The sequence below is a fragment of the Pristiophorus japonicus genome, chromosome 21, assembly GCF_044704955.1.
Source record: "Pristiophorus japonicus isolate sPriJap1 chromosome 21, sPriJap1.hap1, whole genome shotgun sequence".
Classification (NCBI taxonomy): Eukaryota; Metazoa; Chordata; class Chondrichthyes; family Pristiophoridae; genus Pristiophorus; species Pristiophorus japonicus.
In genome coordinates, this window is record NC_091997.1 from 6,410,540 (window position 1) to 6,424,425 (window position 13,886).

General features: G+C 48.1%; 1 protein-coding gene and 1 non-coding gene across 2 annotated transcripts in view; one reads left to right on the forward strand and one right to left on the reverse strand.

Moving 5' to 3' along the window:
* The window catches only part of LOC139233790 (inactive phospholipase C-like protein 2), a 210,509-nt gene that overhangs the window by 3,973 nt on the left and 192,650 nt on the right, over positions 1-13,886 (reverse strand). The window lies entirely within an intron of this gene.
* Positions 8,248-8,444, forward strand: LOC139234264 (U2 spliceosomal RNA). Its single transcript, XR_011588308.1, has one exon. It is a non-coding gene; the product is annotated as a U2 spliceosomal RNA (small nuclear RNA).

Genomic DNA, 13,886 nt, shown 5'->3' on the forward strand with positions numbered 1-13,886 from the left:
AGAGAACGGGATTTATTTCACACCTGCCCTTGACATAAACTCACACTGCATCCATTCCTGAACACATTTTTTTTTTAAAGCGCGTTTGATACTGGGTGACTTTAATATGCACATAGATTGGGTTAACCAAACTGGAAGCAATACGGTGGAGGAGGATTTCCTGGAGTGCATAAGGGATGGTTTTTTAGACCAATATGTCGAGGAACCAACTAGGGGGGAGGCCATCTTAGGCTGGGTGTTGTGTAATGAGAGAGGATTAATTAGCAATCTTGTTGTGCGAGGCCCCTTGGGGAAGAGTGACCATAATATGGTGGAATTCTGCATTAGGATGGAGAATGAAACAGTTAATTCAGAGACCATGGTCCAGAACTTAAAGAAGGGTAACTTTGAAGGTATGAGGCGTGAATTGGCTAGGATAGATTGGCGAATGATACTGAAGGGGTTGACTGTGGATGGGCAATGGCAGACATTTAGAGACCGCATGGAGGAACTACAACAATTGTACATTCCTGTCTGGCGTAAAAAAAAAAGGGAAGGTGGCTCAACCGTGGCTATCAAGGGAAATCAGGGATAGTATTAAAGCCAAGGAAGTGGCATACAAATTGGCCAGAAATAGCAGCGAACCCGGGGACTGGGAGAAATTTAGAACTCAGCAGAGGAGGACAAAGGGTTTGATTAGGGCAGGGAAAATGGAGTACGAGAAGAAGCTTGCAGGGAACATTAAGACGGATTGCAAAAGTTTCTATAGATATGTAAAGAGAAAAAGGTTAGTAAAGACAAACGTAGGTCCCCTGCAGTCAGAATCAGGGGAAGTCATAACGGGGAACAAAGAAATGGCGGACCAATTGAACAAGTACTTTGGTTCGGTATTCACTGAGGAGGACACAAACAACCTTCCGGATATAAAAGGGGTCGGAGGGTCTGGTAAGGAGGAGGAACTGAGGGAAATCCTTATTAGTCGGGAAACTGTGTTGGGAAAATTGATGGGATTGAAGGCCGATAAATCCCCAGGGCCTGATGGACTGCATCCCAGAGTACTTAAGGAGGTGGCCTTGGAAATAGTGGATGCATTGACAGTCATTTTCCAACATTCCATTGACTCTGGATCAGTTCCTATGGAGTGGAGGGTAGCCAATGTAACCCCACTTTTTAAAAAAGGAGGGAGAGAGATAACAGGGAATTATAGACCGGTCAGCCTGACATCGGTAGTGGGTAAAATGATGGAATCAATTATTAAGGATGTCATAGCAGTGCATTTGGAAAGAGGTGACATGATAGGTCCAAGTCAGCATGGATTTGTGAAAGGGAAATCATGCTTGACAAATCTTCTGGAATTTTTTGAGGATGTTTCCAGTAGAGTGGACAAGGGAGAACCAGTTGATGTGGTATATTTGGACTTTCAGAAGGCTTTCGACAAGGTCCCACACAAGAGATTAATGTGCAAAGTTAAAGCACATGGGATTGGGGGTAGTGTGCTGACATGGATTGAGAACTGGTTGTCAGACAGGAAGCAAAGAGTAGGAGTAAATGGGTACTTTTCAGAATGGCAGGCAGTGACTAGTGGGGTACCGCAAGGTTCTGTGCTGGGGCCCCAGCTGTTTACACTGTACATTAATGATTTAGACGAGGGGATTAAATGTAGTATCTCCAAATTTGCGGATGACACTAAGTTGGGTGGCAGTGTGAGCTGCGAGGAGGATGCTATGAGGCTGCAGAGCGACTTGGATAGGTTAGGTGAGTAGGCAAATGCATGGCAGATGAAGTATAATGTGGATAAATGTGAGGTTATCCACTTTTGTGGTAAAAACAGAGAGACAGACTATTATCTGAATGGTGACAGATTAGGAAAAGGGGAGGTGCAAAGAGACCTGGGTGTCATGGTACATCAGTCATTGAAGGTTGGCATGCAGTTACAGCAGGCAGTTAAGAAAGCAAATGGCATGTTGGCCTTCATAGCAAGGGGATTTGAGTACAGGGGCAGGGAGGTGTTGCTACAGTTGTACAGGGCCTTGGTGAGGCCACACCTGGAGTATTGTGTACAGTTTTGGTCTCCTAACCTGAGGAAGGACATTCTTGCTATTGAGGGAGTGCAGCGAAGGTTCACCAGACTGATTCCCGGGATGGCGGGACTGACCTATCAAGAAAGACTGGATCAACTGGGCTTGTATTCACTGGAGTTCAGAAGAATGAGAGGGGACCTCATAGAAACGTTTAAAATTCTGACGGGGTTAGACAGGTTAGATGCAGGAAGAATGTTCCCAATGTTGGGGAAGTCCAGAACCAGGGGACACAGTCTAAGGATAAGGAGTAAGCCATTTAGGACTGAGATAAGGAGGAATTTCTTCACCCAGAGAGTGGTGAACCTGTGGAATTCTCTACCACAGAAAGTTGTTGAGGCCAATTCACTAAATATATTCAAAAAGGAGTTAGATGAAGTCCTTACTACTAGGGGGAATCAAGGGGTATGGTGAGAAAGCAGGAATGGGGTACTGAAGTTGCATGTTCAGCCATGAACTCATTGAATGGCGGTGCAGGCTAGAAGGGCCGAATGGCCTACTCCTGCACCTATTTTCTATGTTTCCATGTTTCTATGACACAGATCAGGAGGTCGCCGGGTTTGATGCCCAGTCCGTGCACCGTTAGTAGGTCTCGGCCGGGGCAGCGGTAAGGAGAGTTGACTCTGGCCTCAATTACCCCTGGGCTAAGGGGCAAAATGATTTCATCCAAGGTTCCCACACCTCATCACTATCCAGTGACCCATAATGACATGTGTCGTTGGATGATCGTCAGGTGAGGGCAAGGTCAGGCATGGCTGCGATGCCCCTGTAGTGGAATAGCCCGCCAACACTCACTATCTAGGCTCACAAGTCAAGAAGGGTTATAGATAGGAGTGCTGGCAGCATCTGTGAATCTATAAATCCTCCACACCCCCGCCTCCCCCCATCCCCCCCCCACTCCCAGTGAGAGCCTTCACCCCATGGAACCACCTCATTAATCCCTGCCTTCAGCAAGTTAATTCTACAATGCAAGTGTCACTGGAATGTAAATGAAAGTGCTCCCATTGGGTCACAGCCACACAGCCAGCACTCCCCGCAAAGGATCTAACACTGTGATTTCACTTTCACTCACTAATATCCACCTGCCTATCGACACAGATTCAATTTACATTCACACTTTTCTATCGAGGTGACATGCAACAGCTAGAGTCTTGTCTTATTTTTGTAACTCTGGCCATTTGATTCTTCGCATCGTTTCCACAGATTTACACAGGCACCGACTTTCACCTCCACTCCCCATCACAAAACCTCCATCTGCATCAGTCTGATACATTGATCAAATTACATCTCTGATTTTATTGGTCTGGTTATGTAATGATGTGTGTATTGTCCCAGTACCTTAAATGTAATGTAAGCACTATGCCACACCACAGAGGGCGCTGTGGTGGGAAACCTGGAAGTACCTGCAACAGGCACTATATAAGGCTGACCACCACACCTGAGAGGCACTCTGGAGCTGAACAATAAAGGACGAAGGTCACAGCAGTTAGATTAACACCAGACCGTGTGGAGTCAGTGATTTGTGTGCTGCATACATCACATTGGCGACAAGGAAGTGGACGAACTCCATGCAACCATGACTACTCTGGGCTCGCTAAAGGATTTTACCGTGGGCAATGATTGGGAGGCCTTTACGGAAAGGCTCGAGTACTACTTCACAGCAAACGACCTGACGGAGGACACGGACGCAATGAGAGATAAGCATAAGGCGATATTGCTCTCCAGTTGTGGAGATGAGGTTTACTGTCTCGTCAAGCCACAGAGATCCTGCAGCCTCAGCCCCCACAGGCAAGCAGCCCTGCAGAGAGGGGCCGAGTGGGGGAGTGGGGGGGTGAGCCACATGGGAGGCCGCTACGGAGGCGGCGGGGGAGGCGGCAAGCCAGGTGGCAGCGGAGGGGAGCGGAGGCTGCGGCGGCGGAGGGCATCCGGAGCGGCGGAGAGCAAGATGGCGGTGGCATTGTGTCCAGAGCAGCAGAGCATCAAAGATGGCGGCGCCAAAGGAGAAGCCTCGTGGAATCCTCCTGCATCAAAGATGGCGTCTTAAAAAGGAAATGCACCCGGGAGTCTTAAAAGGGCCTTACCAAGAGGTGGTCCCCAAAAAGGACTTCTGTAAGGCAGAGCGAGTCTAAAATGAGCTATGTTAATGTGAGATGGTGAATTTATAATAAGAATTAATTTTTTAATGCTGAATGGCCTCTGTATTTGTGTAAAATAATGGATATGAAGTACAATTAATGATAAGGGCTAACAAGGAAATCAGGGCCAGTCAATAACCAGTTAATGTACCAGATAACATGTACCATACTAACGCACTGTCTATGCCTGCCTGCCTTCCGTTGGACAAGTATAATGTTATGTATTGATGTGTGTGTATCATCGTCCTGCGTCCTGGTAGGGGGGGATGGTGATGGTGATGGTGATGTTATGTAATGATGTGTGTATGGCACCCTTGGCCACGCCCAGGAGCAGTCCTATGAGGAGGCCTTCCGACCTGCCCACTCCCCTCCGCACAGGGTTCCCAAAGATCAGGAGCGTGGGACTAAAATGCAGCCCCTTCAAATAATGGAAGAGGGGCTGCAACCTCACACACTATACATATACATGGAACATGGACTCATCCAGATCTCAGAAATTGCAGGTGGCCTGGGGGTCCATGAACCGATGTAGTGGGAAACCTGGAAGTGCCTAGAACAGGCACTATATAAGGCTGACCACCACACCTGAGAGGCACTCTGGAGCTGAACAATAAAGGACGAAGGTCACAGCAGTTAGACTTACACCAGACTGTGTGGAGTCAGTGATTTGTGTGCTAGATACACCACAGGTCTGTCCTTTGACAGTCTCCCTCTGCCCCACAGTTACCCAGTCAGCACCTGTCCGAGGGGATAGGAATACCTCTCTTTCCCCGCCCCCGCCAACCTGCCCGAGTTCAGCACCTCCTCGGGGAGAGGTGGTGACTGAGAGAAGGAGGAAAGAGAATGGAAAATACACACTCACGGCCTACAGCGCTGTGAGACAAACCATTCGCGCGCGCCCATCCTCAGGTTAGACCATGAGTCAACCGGAGTGAATTAAACACATCCCACAGTTGTGGAGGAATCGATTCCAGCATAAACTAAATGGCCAGCCTTGTGAGGGACAGCATTTATCTGATCTGCCAGTAACAAAAGCTTTGAGAGAAACAAAGGCCCCACCAAACAAATATGTAGGCACACATTGGAGTACCCCCTGCCCTGCAGCCTGGTTGGCCAGGCACTTTTGCTCTGATCTCTCGATACTGATTTTACAGCTGACAATGTCTATAATGTAGGCCCCTGTGAATATGCTCACAAGTGCGTCGAGCTGTTGACTGCGCGGAGGGGGATTCCTGTACGGGCTGCTCTTGCACACTCTCCATTTTGCCATCCTTGTCTGCCGTCCGGACACGCCATGGCACACCATCTTGCCGTCCGGAGGAGGCGGGGGTCCCCAATGGAGGGCTCTCTATGCGGGAGTCCTCTCTTTACATATTGAGCACTTGGCCTGGAGGGTGTTGTATGGGGCAGTCCTGTGCAATAGGTTTTTACATCGGTTCATGGACCCCCAGGCCACCTGCAATTTCTGAGATCTGGATGAGTCCATGTTCCATGTATATGTATAGTGTGTGAGGTTGCAGCCCCTCTTCCATTATTTGAAGGGGCTGCATTTCAGTTCCACGCTCCTGATCTTTGGGAACCCTGTGCGGAGGGGAGTGGGTAGGTCGGAAGGCCTCCTCATAGGACTGCTCCTGGGCGTGGCCAAGGGTGCCATTAACCGGTCCAGGCAACGGGTGGTCGAGCGAGTCGTTCAGCCCGACTACCAGCCTCTCTTCCGCGGTTACATCCGAGCCAGGGTGTCCCTGGAGATGGAGCATGCGGTGTCCACTGGTACGTTCGTGGCCTTCCGCGAGAGGTGGGCACCAGAGGGACTGGAAAGCATCATCACCCCTGGCAATCAAATTTTAATTTGATTTGACAAGCTTGCATTGTTAATTTGTGGGTTTTGGTGCCCTTGCAAAAGGGGGCACTTGATTAATGTTACACAAAAATAGTTGTAGAGCGGTTGAGTTGGGAGTGCCTTCGGCTATCTGAGGAAAAGAGTGTTCGAAGACCAAGCCTTCAAATCTGCCACCAAGTTCATGGTCTACAGGGCTGTAGTAATACCTACCCCCTTCTGTACGGTTCAGAGACATGGACCATGTACAGTAGACAGCTCAAGTTGCTGGAGAAATACCACCAACGATGTCTCCGCAAGATCCTACAAATCCCCTGGGAGGACAGATGCACCAACCTTAGTGTCCTTGACCAGGCCAACATCCCCAGCATTGAAGCACTGACCACACTAGATCAGCTCCGCTGGGCAGGCCATTGTCCACATGCCAGACACGAGCCAAAGCAAGTGCTCTACTCGGAACTCCTTCACGGCAAACGAGCCAAAGGTGGGCAGAGGAAATGTTACAAGGACACCCTCAAAGCCTCCCTGATAAAGTGCAACATCCCCACCGACACCTGGGAATCCCTGGCCAAAGACCGCCCTAATTGGAGGAAGTGCATCCGGGAGGGCACTGAGCACCTCGAGCATGCAGAAATCAAGTGCAGGCAGTGGAAGGAGCGTGCGGCAAACCTGTCCCACCAACCCCTTCCCTCAACGACTATCTGTCCCACCTGTGACAGGGACTGTGGCTCTCGTATTGGGCTGTTCAGCCACCTAAGGACTCATTTTAAGAATGGAAGTAAGTCTTCCTCGATTCCGAGGGACTGACTATGATGATGATGATGATGATGTTCACAAGACTGAATAAAACCCCAGCCTGTTGGGTTCGGGGGATCCACGATGGGGCAGGTGGCTGTGAGCCTGGTGGATGAACTGGTAATGTGTAGTATGATTGTTAAGCCTTTTGCTAATAGCAAGGTGTTGCTAAGAATTCTTAAGCAAAGAACCCAGGAAGCAAATACATTACAAGCACTTTGTGTATTCATCTGTCTTAGTGTTAGCTCAGGGACTTTTGCTGCAATGCTGCATCAAACGATATTACAGACAGGATGCAGGGCACAGAAGAGGTATGGCCTGTAATACCCTAAACTCACCACAGAGGGGCACCACACACACTATAAATTCCCAGGCCTGCATGTCCGTCTTCAATTTGAAAATGATATTTAGAATTTTTAGATTTTTTGTTGTTGCAGCGTTCCATGTTCCAGCTGGGAATTGGGCCAAGGAGAAGCAATAGGAACATGATACACTATACTCCTGTTGTACATATCACCGTTAGAATGATCCTTTTTTTTTTAAAAAGTTCCTCACACCCGGGTTCCTTACTCTTCAGGAAAGGCTGCAGCAGTGCTGTTAACAGCCCACCCGTCACGGAGATCTGTGCAAAGCATTTGTTCCACCAGTGTCCTCAGAGCTAACCAGAATTACAGAAAAATAGTGGGGAAAAACAACCTCGAGTTCCCTGTGAAGCACCTTGGGGATATTTTACTATGTCAAAGGCGCGATTATTAAAGTTATTGCTGTTGAATAGATTCCTAAATTAAGAGTAAATGGGGCCTACAGGAAACTTATTGATATTGGAAGCCTGCTATCCCCAGATGTAAAATATTGCTAATTGGACTAAATATTTATTCTCCGTTGATACTGCTGCCTTTTTAAAAAATGAATTGAAAGCTGGAAGTAAAGAGTCGACTCCCATCCCTCGGGCACCGAGCTCTGTGTTGACGCCACTGTATTCTGTTGTGAAGGAATTGCCGCTTTGTAGAAAATCACGGGGCTAAGATTCATGCACGCCAGAAAGCTGGCATGCCAACAATTCCTTACCTGGTTTTCCCGCCAAGAGCGATGAGGCGGACTCTGGATCGATTTTAGGCACTTGGACATTTTTTTGACGTCGGACCAAATGTCGGTCATAGTGGGGGCGGAAGTGCTAAAGGGGAGAGAATCGGGGATTTATTTAGATTTGACCAATGGGCCACCAGGGAGCGTTTCGGAAAGTCGGCCGGCAAAAATAACAACATGGCGGCCGCCGCAGTGCGCCTTCCCTTTCAAGGGCCGCCATGCTGCCGGGCCGCACGCAGGCAGAAGAAAGTGCACTGACAGAAAAAGCTGTCGGGGGCACCATCCAGTGGCTCATGGATTTTTTTACCTACATTTGGGGCGGATTAAAATGTCGGTGCGGGCTTCTCGGCCTTTTGGCTAAGATCATGCGTAACTGACCTGACAGGGGAGTAACCATGACCCCAAAGTGGTTCTCCCTGGATCAGGAAGGTGGTTCTCCTATGCTTTTTGGAAATAGGAGGTGGGTGGGGTGGCTTGACCCATCCACTTCCACGGAGGTGTGTGGGGGTGCTCACCCATCCACCTCCATGGCACGAACCTGGTATTGCAGTACTTCCAGGAACGGTGCAGTGGCTCTAGGCCTTTTGGCTAAGAGCAGTGGCGCAGAGTGATCCTTGATGTGTGCCCAAGGTGACCTCTGGCGTTTGTGATCTGACAAAGAATTGGAAAGATTGGCTACGAATTTAAAAACAAAATGTCGGTGCAGGATAGTGGCAGTGCGTGCTTTGAGGCTGTGCTTGTGGCGGTCAGTCGAAGCAGGGCGGAAGTGGGGACAGGCCGAAAAATCCCCGAGCTGAATTTGGGTCGGGGCGGCCAATGGACTGCAACGTGGCGGCCACTCGTTTCCGCCGCATGGCCGCCACAAAACGGCGGAAACGGGCCTTATACGGATCCTGAATTTCGGCCTCCATGTCTTTATCCACATTCATGGGTAGCTTTGTTCAGACAGTTCTACCATGATTGTGTTTAAGCATTGCTGTCCCCTTCCCCATGGTCAGATTCTGTGCTAATTTGGGCACAGATTACATCGGATATACGGCACAGAAACAGGCCATCCGGCCCAACCAGTCCATGCCGGCGTTTATGCTCCACTCAAGCCTCCTCCCATCTTTCCTCATCTAAATCTATCAGCATAACCCTCTATTCCCTTCTCCTCATACGCTTGTCCCCTTAAATGTATCTACACTATTTGCTTCAACCTCTCCCTGTGGTAGCGAGTTCCACATACCTCACCACTCTTTGGATAAAGAAGTTTCTTCTGAATTCCCTATGGGATTTCTTGGTGACTATCTTATATTGATGGCCACTAGTTATGCTCTTCCCCACAAGTGGAAACACTCTCTCTGTATCCACTCTATCAAAACCTTTCATAATTTTAAAGACCTCTATTAGGTCATCCCTCAGCCTTCTTTTTGGAAAGACAACTTTGTGAGATCCGCCCAAATAAGAACATGTGGGTAAGTTCCCCAATCTCGCGCTCCCAACAGGAAGGGATTGCTGATCCGGAAAACGGGCTAGAATACCGTAGTGTAATTCTCTAACCTGTGCAGGATCAGTAAAGTCCAGAGCCACAAAAAGGTCATTTGGTCCAACAAGCCAGCTCCATCCAGTCCATGTGTAGTTTTTCTATCACCGAGTCCACCCTCCCCCGCCAGACCCCCTCCCCCCCGCCAGACATTCACCACATGATGACTCACTACCTTCAGGAACACCAAGGCCTAGAAAGTAGCATGTTGTTGGGCCCAGACTTGGAGCTGCGTGACCAGCGATCGCCGCTCAGGAAATCGCTGGCCCAAACTAGCGGAAACTCTGTCCTTCACCGAATGGAAACTCCAGCATTTTGCAAGCCGCGATTTCTCAGGTACATCGGTACAGGAGCAGGCCATTCAGTCCCTCAAGCCTGTTCCGCCATTCATACATCATGGCTGCTCTGTACCACAACTACATTTCCTGAATAGCACTCCCTGTGAGTAACACTCCTCACCAGGAATGTCTGATCGGGCGACCAGCCCTTGTACGTTCTCACCTCTGGACTCCCGTGCTTTTCCTTGATCTTTGCAGAAGCAGGCTCAGCTCAGAGTTTGTACCCAACACAAGCAGAGCAGCAGTACGAGCTGCAGCTTATCAAACATGGTTCTAAATGAGGAACATGCCGGGGGAGGGGATTACATTTATTTCACTGTACAGCTTTTCTGGTAAATGCAGTGGGTTGAAGTGAAATTGTGTAAATTACTCTCCCACGGGCTGGATAGTATCCCATTGTTGTGTTACATTCCACAGTTTTTTCCCCCCTCTGGTTTCTTGGAAATGCGCTAAGTAACCCGGACGCCCCCCGGCCCCACCCTGCTCACAAATGTTCTCTCTCACTTCTCACAAATGTGCTCCTTCACCCTACGCAAAACCCAAACCCCCCCTCCCTCTTTCATCCTCTGCGAGGAGTATGTAAAGAACGATAAACAAGCACAGCCAGTTACACAAGTGAAGAGATAGGCTGAGGTGCAGATATAACGATAAAGCGAGATACACATATAGATACATAGAGATTCATAGGTTAGACAGAGATATATAGATAATACAGTACAGATAAACAGAGACCACAAACACTGCCATTAGAGGAAGCAGTTAGACTGATTGCAAGCATATTAGTCCCAAATACAAAAGGAATAATCTTGTAATAAGAGAAAGAATGACTTTGGTTGGGAAAATGTTGGAGTCCATTATTAAAGAAGCAGTAGCAGGACATTTGGAAAAGCAAAATTTGGTTAGGCAGTCAGCATGGATTTATGAAGGGGAAGTCATGTTTGACAAATTTGCTGGAATTCTATGAGGATGTAACGAACAGGATGGATAAAGGGGAACCAGTGGATGTGGTGTATTTGGACTTCCAGAAGGCATTTGACAAGGTGCCACATAAAAGGTTACTGCACAAGATAAAAGTTCATGGGGTTGGGGCTAATATATTAGCATGGATAGAGGATTGGCTAACTAACAGAAAACAGAGAGTTGGGATAAATGGTTCATTCTCTGGTTGGCAACCAGTAACTAGTGGGGTGCTGCAGGGATCAGTGCTGGGACCCTAACTATTTACAATCTATATTAACGACTTTGAAGAAGGGACTGAGTGTAACGTAGCCAAGTTTGCTGATGATACAAAGATGGGAGAAAAAGCAATGAGTGAGGAGGACACAAAAAATCTGCAAAAGGACATGGACAGGCTAAGTGGGTGGGCAAAAATTTGGCAGATGGAGTATAATGTTGGAAAGTGTGAGGTCATGCACTTTAAAAGAAAAAAAATCAAAGAGCAAGTTATTATCTAAATGGAGAAAAATTGCAAAGTGCCGCAGTACAGCGGGACCTGGGGGTACTTGTGCATGAAACACAAAAGGATAGTATGCAGGTGCAGCAAGTGATCAGGAAGACCAACGGAATCTTGGCCTTTATTGCAAAGGGGTATAAAAGCAGGGAAGTCTTGCTACAGTTATACAGGGTATTGGTGAGGCCACCCATGGAATACTGCGTGCAGTTTTAGTTTCCATATTTACAAAAGGATATACTTGTTTTAGAGGCAGTTCAGAGAAGGTTCACAAGGTTGATTCCGGGGATGAGGGGGTTGACTTATGAGGTAAGGTTGAGTAGGTTGGGCCTCTACTCATTGGAATTCAGAAAAATGAGAGGTGATCTTATTGAAATGTATAAGATTATGAAGGGGGCTTGACAAGGTGGATGCAGAGAGGATGTTTCCACTGATAGGGGAGAGACTAGAACTAGAGGGCCCGTTTAAAACTGAGATGAGGAGAAATTTCTTGAGGGTTGTGGATCTGTGGAATTCACTGCCTCAGAGAGCTGTGGAAGCTGGGGCATTGAATAAATTTAAGACAGAAATAGACAGTTTCTTAAACGATAAGGGAATAAGGGGTTATGGGGAGGGAAATGGACGTGAGTCCATGATCGGATCAGCCAGGATCGTATTAAATGGCGGAGCAGGCTCGAGGGGCCATATGGCCTACTCCTATTTCTTATGTTCTAATGGTAATGTCATCAATACTCTTTTTACAATTATCAATGCTGTAATATCCTTTTCTTATCTGCATTATATTTGAAACATGGCATGGGGGACAATTTTCACTTTCACTTATCATTGGCGGTCCCTCGTATCGAGATAACTTGCTTCCACACCAAAAAGCGATGAGTTCACAGGTGTTTCATTGAAGGACCAAATATTCCAGGTCCTGAACCACATTGTGAAGGGCGGAAGATGCCTGTATGTGGATTTTTTTTTAAACGTGTGTTGGCCGTTGCACACCAGCCACCACACGGGCTTGACGGAGCTGGGTCTTGGTCCAGTGGCAAGAGGATCCAAGACGACTGGAGATCAGCTCTGCTGCACGGACCTAGTGCGTACACATATCGCAGTGTGGGCTGGCCCACGCTGCCCCTGGGCCCTCGGCTCTTCTGGGGCCCCGAATTCACACCTCTCCTGGGCCCTGATCACATCGGTCCACGATCACTTGCCGCTCCTGCGCCCCAACCTCGCCGCTCCTGCTGCACCTGCCCCATGAGTGACTACATAAATTTCACTTTCATTACCTGGTTTAAATAGGATGCAAACTGGGTTGTTCCTATAATAGGCATCAATCTGCTCTGCCAGATCACCACCCATGTGGTGAAAATGAAACTTTACCACATAGTTTGAAAACTAAATGCGGACAACAGCTCTTTATTTATGATTAGTTGTAAATGACAGTGGCAAGGCTACATTCATTGCCCATCCCAAGTTGCCCTGAGAAGGTAGTGTTGGTGGATTACTATACTCCTTGAACTGACGGTGTTCCCGCGATGGAGTTGGTAGGGAATTAATGAGAACCATCACGATTCACTGAAGCATCCTGCTTAACCACCCGCATCCCTGTCGACATTCATCATCATCATCATCATAGGCAGTCCCTCGGAATCGAGGAAGACTTGCTTCCACTGTAAAAGTGAGTTCTCAGGTGACTGAACAGTCCAATACGGAAATTACAGTCTCTGTCACAGGTGGGACAGACAGTGGTTGGAGGAAAGGGTGGGTGGGGAGTCTGGTTTGCCGCACGCTCCTTCCGCTGCCTGCGCTTGCTTTCTGCATGCTCTCGGCGACGAGACTCGAGGTGCTCAGCGCCCTCCCGGATGCTCTTCCTCCACTTCGGGCGGTCTTTGGCCAGGTGTTGATGGGGATGTTGCATCTTATCAAGGAGGCTTTGAGGGTGTCCTTGAAACGTTTCCTCTGCCCACCTGGGGCTCGCTTGCCGACATCAACTTGGAGATGGCAACATCTTCAAATATTGCCGATGCTGGAGACGGAAGCAGAAAAGGTTGGAAAGACTGGGTGGGTCAGTCGGCATCGTGGAGAGAGTGGGAGCGGTTTACCTTTCGGAAGTGTCTGCACCCAAAGTGTGAATTTAGATCTGTTCTCGCCACAGATTCTGACTGCCTGCTGAGTACGCCCAGCATTCTCAGTTTCTGTTTCCATTCACGACAGTTCACCAAGTAACTGAAAGTCATTAACAGAAGGAGTGCGTCTGTCTGAGTTAGTTCGCCAATTTAGGCTAGGAGGTGTCTTGTGGATCAGGCCCGCATCACTACAAACTGGGTTGTGATTGGTCAACTAAGGTCTTCAGCGCTCACTATTTAAGTAATAAATTGAAGTATCTAAATCAGTAAGAGGGTGTTAATCAGAATGCTTTGTAACAACTGATTTTGAACTGTGCCCTTTGATGATGTCTCCACAGTTTAGCTCTGCTGCACTCCATCAGATCAACTTGTTCACGCTGCTGACCACCGAAGAGAAGCATTGCTTCAATAACAAAAACAAAACCTCAAATCCAAGGTCTTCGCACATTTTACAATTTGACCACATTCCAACACCCTATCAGCAGCTTTTTATATATACTTGCTGAGACGAGGAATGTCAGTGCAGAGGAATGGAATACTTCTGACACT